The sequence below is a fragment of the Nannobrachium achirus genome, assembly GCF_963921795.1.
Source record: "Nannobrachium achirus genome assembly, chromosome: 15".
NCBI lineage: Eukaryota > Metazoa > Chordata > Actinopteri > Myctophiformes > Myctophidae > Nannobrachium > Nannobrachium achirus.
The window spans coordinates 47,954,054-47,960,053 of NC_137822.1; positions in this window are offsets into that span (position 1 = coordinate 47,954,054).

Here is a 6,000-nt window from a genome sequence, read left to right on the forward strand (position 1 = left end):
CTCCCGTAGTTAAAGGGAAAAGCTCCGGGTGGGGTGTTCTGGTGTAGGTGGAAAGGGGGGCCGCGATCCTGCCGGGAGGATCGGTGAGAGGTGAAGAGGAGTCTGAGCCACGCTCGCCAAAGTTCCTCCGGTTGGGAGAGGGGTCATGCGCTGACTACCGAACCGGTTGCCCTGCGATACCTGAGCTGAAACCTGGGGTGGGCAGGAGTGTTGCCGACCTGCATGCTGTTTTCTGAGGTGAGGTGGTTCAGTTTCTAGCGCTTAATGCACGTAGGAATGTTGACCATCGTGGAGTGGCATGCGGGTGGGAAAATATTCCTGCCGTGTAAACTGAGCGGAAAAGCCCAGGAAGTGTGTGCAAGCCTTTCGATAGATGAGAGTATGGACTATGATACTATGAAAGCTACCATTTTGCGCGCCTATGAATTGGTTCCTAAGGCTTATAAGCAAAATTTAGAACGGCTCAAAAAGCTTCTCACCAATCATGTGCTGCTTTAGTAAGCGGTGCGTCCGTTTTTATTGTTGTGTAAACTGTTTTGACAGAAGAGCGGTTCGAATGGGATTTGGTGGGGAAAACTGTTGGTTCGCCAACCGGTTCCTGCATGGATCAGCTTTTCAGTTGGGATTTAGTTAGTGTTCTGTTTAAAATCACATGTTAAATATGCTCATGCCTTGTGTGATTCGAGTGCCCACGGTGTTGGCTGGCGGTGGCTGCTAACACCGGCTTGCTCTTCGCTCTGCTCCCCTGGAGAGCGACGGCTTGCACGTAGATAACCCTGTTGGTGTGCGTTTCCTTTTTTCCGTAATGACAAATTTGTCTTGTTCTTCCTTTTTTTTAGGTTACCTGGATGGCGGCGTACGAGCTGCTGCTCGGCAAGGCGTTTTGAGTGAAAATAACGTTGGTTTGTTTTCAGATACGCTGGGGTCGAGCACGCCGTATGTATGAGTTGGCTGACGGGGCTGCTTTAACTGTGTTGACGGCGTCGGTTTGACCAAATTCTCATTTTTACGTCTCCAATGGGACTTAAGTAAGGGATTTTTGGCAAAGCCCATATAGCGTGTGTCGCTGGGTGTCCGCTTTTTGACGCGGGGATTGTTAATAACGGTTAATTTTTTAATGCACCCAACCCCGCAGTACTTTGCGGGGTTGGGGTCTGTGTGGTCTATTTTGATAACGTGTGGGTTTCCTTTTTCTCGAACACATGGGCTGAGCATATAGGTGATAATGTTGTAAATGGTTTTATGGTTTTAAGAATAAGCTAAGTGTCAATGTAATGTTAAAAAAGTGAGGTGGAAAGAAGAGTGTGGAATCCTTCTGTCGGCCTGTTCTGGAGTCCTGAGTGAGGAGATGTGACGTGGAGGACTGAGCTGAAGGCGTGACCACGCCATCTGCTGAGGGACAGTGAAACTGCAGGCTTACTGCCTGTTCTGAGATAAACTGACTATGGTCCACTTGTCTTCTCAATACAGGTGCAGAATGAGTTGGCAGACGCCCTGTTCAGAGTGTGAAGAAAATTGTTAATGAATATTTTTTTTTTTCTCTAGTATGGTGTTGCCTGGAGCGAACTTATATTGGGGGATATAAGTTCCCTTCTTGGGTGGGGGGTGTCACGACCGTTGGTCGTGATTATTGTATATTGTATATTTAGTACCTGGTCTGTCACCCTGCTTTTGTGTGTCCATGTAGTGGCTGGTGAACTCGAGTAACCCCAGCCACCACTGATGAGAGAGTGACGTGGGTGACTGCAGCTGACTGGCTGACAGGCTTGATGAGTGATTGCCGGCAGCGGTGGAGGCGCCGCCCCGTTGCCGATAAAAGCCATGGACAGACAATGCCACCTTGAACCTGTGCCTTTAGCCAGCGTCTCCCCACTGCACTCGACATATTTGTTTTGGTTACTTATCTTGTGTTATTGGCTTTCGGAAAGCCAACGTCTTATTGTTTTCGTTTCCCCTGTTTTGCTTTGGTTATTTGCTTTGGTTCTGTAAGTAGTTTGTTTTGTTATTGTTATATTTGTTTGGGGCACAGCCAACGCCCAGGGATCGGCCTAGTCGTTCCCCTTTCCCTAGACACCTTATTCGTCATGCTATCATATTCGCCTTAACTTAACTGAACTAGTAGTAGTAATAGCTAGAAACCTATTTTTGCTACGTTGTTTTATTGTTAAGAAATGAATATTTTTGTACTTGTATCTTACTAAATCCTATGCACGTCAGTGCCAATGTAATAAATTCAATCTATATTTTGCAAACTGGTATCTGAGTGCGTATGTTCGGCCCTTATGAGCCAATGGGTCGTAACACAGATTGTGTAGATTTTTTGCTATTTTTGGCTACAGTTCTCAGAATATGGACACTAGGGTTCAAGTTGTTAATATAAAAAGGATTGGAAGATTTGGAGGACCCTCTGTAGTAACTCTGAGGACCCTGTGGTGGAATTCAGATCAATCAATAATCATGAGAAACAGAGGAGACAAGACAATTATATTAGGTGGTGGTGGTCAAGTTTATATGACATGATATCATTACCCATTTAGACTGGGAACGCATTATTTTGTGCTTTAACTGTTGAAAAATAGAAGAAAGTGGTAAAATTATACTTTAGTCGTTATTTTTGTCTCGGATCTCGGACATATTGACAATAAATCTGCTTTGAGGTCTGACTACAAAATGATGTCCCAGGTTAAAGGCCCCATAGGTACTAGCATTGTGTCCTTGAGTGCAGGGGGAATCGTTTTGGGTTAAAACTGTTTTGGGTTTGATAGTTCTGGACAAAGTGTAGTCCTTTGACGACTAAGACATCCCAGGCGAGGTTCCAGCAAGGTTGATTCAAACAGAAATTAATTTCTCATTGCCATTCTTTTTGTATGTTTTTATTACAATTTTATTTACAGTGAAATAATATAGTCACTCCTTTACCCTTACATGTGCACGCACACACGCACGCACGCACGCACACGCACGTGCACGCACGCACGCACACACACACACACACACACACACACACACACCCACACCCACACCCACACCCACACCCACACACACACACACACACGGGAGAATACCTCGGTACATGAAGATAAAATAAAGATACATTCTTTCTAGATCTTATACAACGTCCAGAAGAAGAAAACAACAACTCATCGTGAAAAAGAATATTTCAAGTGAAACTAAAAAGTGGCCTGGGAACAAAGCGCATGAATTTCAAAAGGTTAAAATGTATGTCACGTGTAATACATGACACGTGTGCCCTAGAGATGGATCCCACAGAGCAAAGTACTACATTAATTCATCATAAGAATGCCTGGAATATTTGCGGACATTTTTCATTCACTGCAGTCCAAGTATAGGGAATGAGGCTTTACTCCAGGTGAAGGAGTTTAAGTATCTCGGGGTCTTGTTCACGAATGAGAGAAAGGGGAAGACGGAGAAGGAGATCAGCCGGTGAATCGGAGCAGCAGGAGCGGTTTTGCAGTCGCTAAATCGCACTGTGGTGAAAAAAAGAGAGTTGAGTCGGAAGGCAAAGCTCTCTGTCTACCGAGCAATCTTCCTTCCTACTCTCACCTATGGTCATGAAGTGTGGGTCATGACCCAAAGTATAAGGTCGCGGGTGCAAACGGCCGAAATGGGTTTCCTCAGACGGGTGGCTGGTTTCTCCCTTTAAAGATAGGGTGAGAGGTTCAGTCACCCGAGAGAGACTTGGAGTAGAACCGCTGCTCCTTCACTTGGAAAGGAGTCAGCTTAGGTGGTTCGGGCATCTAGTAGGGATGCCCCCCGAGCGCCTTCCTAGGAAGGTCCTCGATGCACGTCCTAAGACCAGATGGAAGGATTATATCTCCAAACTGGCTTGGGAATGCCTCGGTATACTCCCAGAGGGAGTGGAGGAAGTTGCTCGGGATAAGGAAATCTGGAGGTCTCAGTTGGAAATGTTACCCCCGCGACCCGATACTGGATGGATGGATGGATGGATGGGATAAATTGATGGGAACGCCTCGGTTGAAGATGGATGGATGCGATAAATTGACCCTAATTATGATTGAATTAATTATAATTAATTAATTATACATTGTTTCTTTTGTTTTAACAGATTGTGGAGGGGGTGCAAGACACTGTAAAGCAGTGGTTCTCAACCAGTGGTCCGGGGACCACCAGTGGTCCGGGTACCACCAGTGGTCCTTGAGGGGGTTCCAGGTGGTCCCCAGCTAAATGATGGAGAGTTGATAACCAAATGGACCCTTATGGATCTTTGGTCCATTTGAGTTTAATTTTACGCTCTCAAGAGTTAAAATAATTGGGGACCCCCAAAATAATCATATTTTAACTGGGGACCCCCCACCCTGATGAGCACTAAGAGTTGAGGCATCACATTTTGTATAACTCGGTTCTATTGTGAAACGCGAGGCGTTGTGAGCATGTAGATCTGCTAGTTTCACAATTTCTGCCTCTCTAATATTTGACAATTTGGCCAATGTTTAATTTGTCATTTTAGAGGTATTAAAAAAGTCCTTAAATTGTCACTTTAGAAATGTGCAGATACCCTCTATACACTTAAACTTTATGTTGGTTTGTTTACTGTTGAGTGAGAAAACAATGTTGCACGTTAAGTTAATCATCTGGTGGACCCCCCAGAATAATGTGGGGACCCCCGTGGGGGTCCCGACCCCCAGGTTGAGAACCACTGATCTATATTGTCACTGTTGGGTGGAAACCTTGTATGTCCAAAACTATTATTTTTCAAAAAATGTCAGGCGAGGCTTTAACGTGAGCTTGTAGATCTGTTATTTTTTGCTACATTTTGGTGACACTGCAATACGACAAGGTAGGTAATTGATTTACAAAAAGCATTTAAACATGGAGAAACATGGATGCGTTCGTTGCAGTGAAATACTTGAGCCCAGAGAATTCATTATAAAAAAAATGTGAAATTTTTCATCTTTATTCCAGTGATGTCGATTTTTTTCTTCCTTTTGCACCTTTGTTCTGTCTCTGATATTATAAGGGCTAAATCTCCATATTGTAAACGTGTATGTTTTATTATATATCGTCACTGTCGGGCAGAAACCTCGTATCTCCAAGTTTCAAATGTGTAATTCTTTTCGAGAAGTAAAGCCCTGCTTCATCATACAAGACTACCACACAAAAGTAGTGAAAACAGCAGATCTACAAGCACACAACGCCTCGCATTGCGAGGCGTTGTGTGCGTGTAGATCGGCTGTTTTCACTAGTTTAGTACATTTTTTAGATGATAAATACAAAACGAACGCTTTTGGACATACAAGGTTTCTACCCGACAACGACAATATGTGTTTTCTTTTGTAAATGAACGTGCCGTAATTTCTCATACTACAGTGTTACACACCAAAGTAACAAAAATAGCCGATCTACAAGCTCATCACTGTACGTTTTAAGCTTGCAGATCGTCAATCTTTTGATGTAAAACCATTTGGGTTTTAGGAACCATTTCGGACATAGTATGAGGTTTTCTTTGCACCAGGGAGGCAACCCTAACAGGGGTCCACCCTATGTTCCCCAGGTTCTATGTTCCCCACTCCCCCCACAAAAAGGTTCTATGTTCCCCAGGTTCTATGTTCCCCACTCCCCCCACAAAAAGGTTCTATGTTCCCCAGGTTCTATGTTCCCCACTCCCCCCACAAAAAGGTTCTATGTTCCCCAGGTTCTATGTTCCCCACCCACCCTCCCCACAAAAAGGTTCTATATTCCCCAGGTTCTATGTTCCCCACCCACCCTCCCCACAAAAAGGTTCTATGTTCCCCAGGTTCTATGTTCCCCACTCCCCCCACAAAAAGGTTCTATGTTCCCCACTCCCCCACAAAAAGGTTCTATATTCCCCAGGTTCTATGTCCCCCACCCACCCTCCCCACAAAAAGGTTCTATATTCCCCTCTCATGGGGCAATCCTAATTTAGGTGCTCAGTTGTCCAGGTGCCCAGATGTTTTGAATTGTTGAGCGGGGAACATAGAACCTATAAGTTGAGCGGGG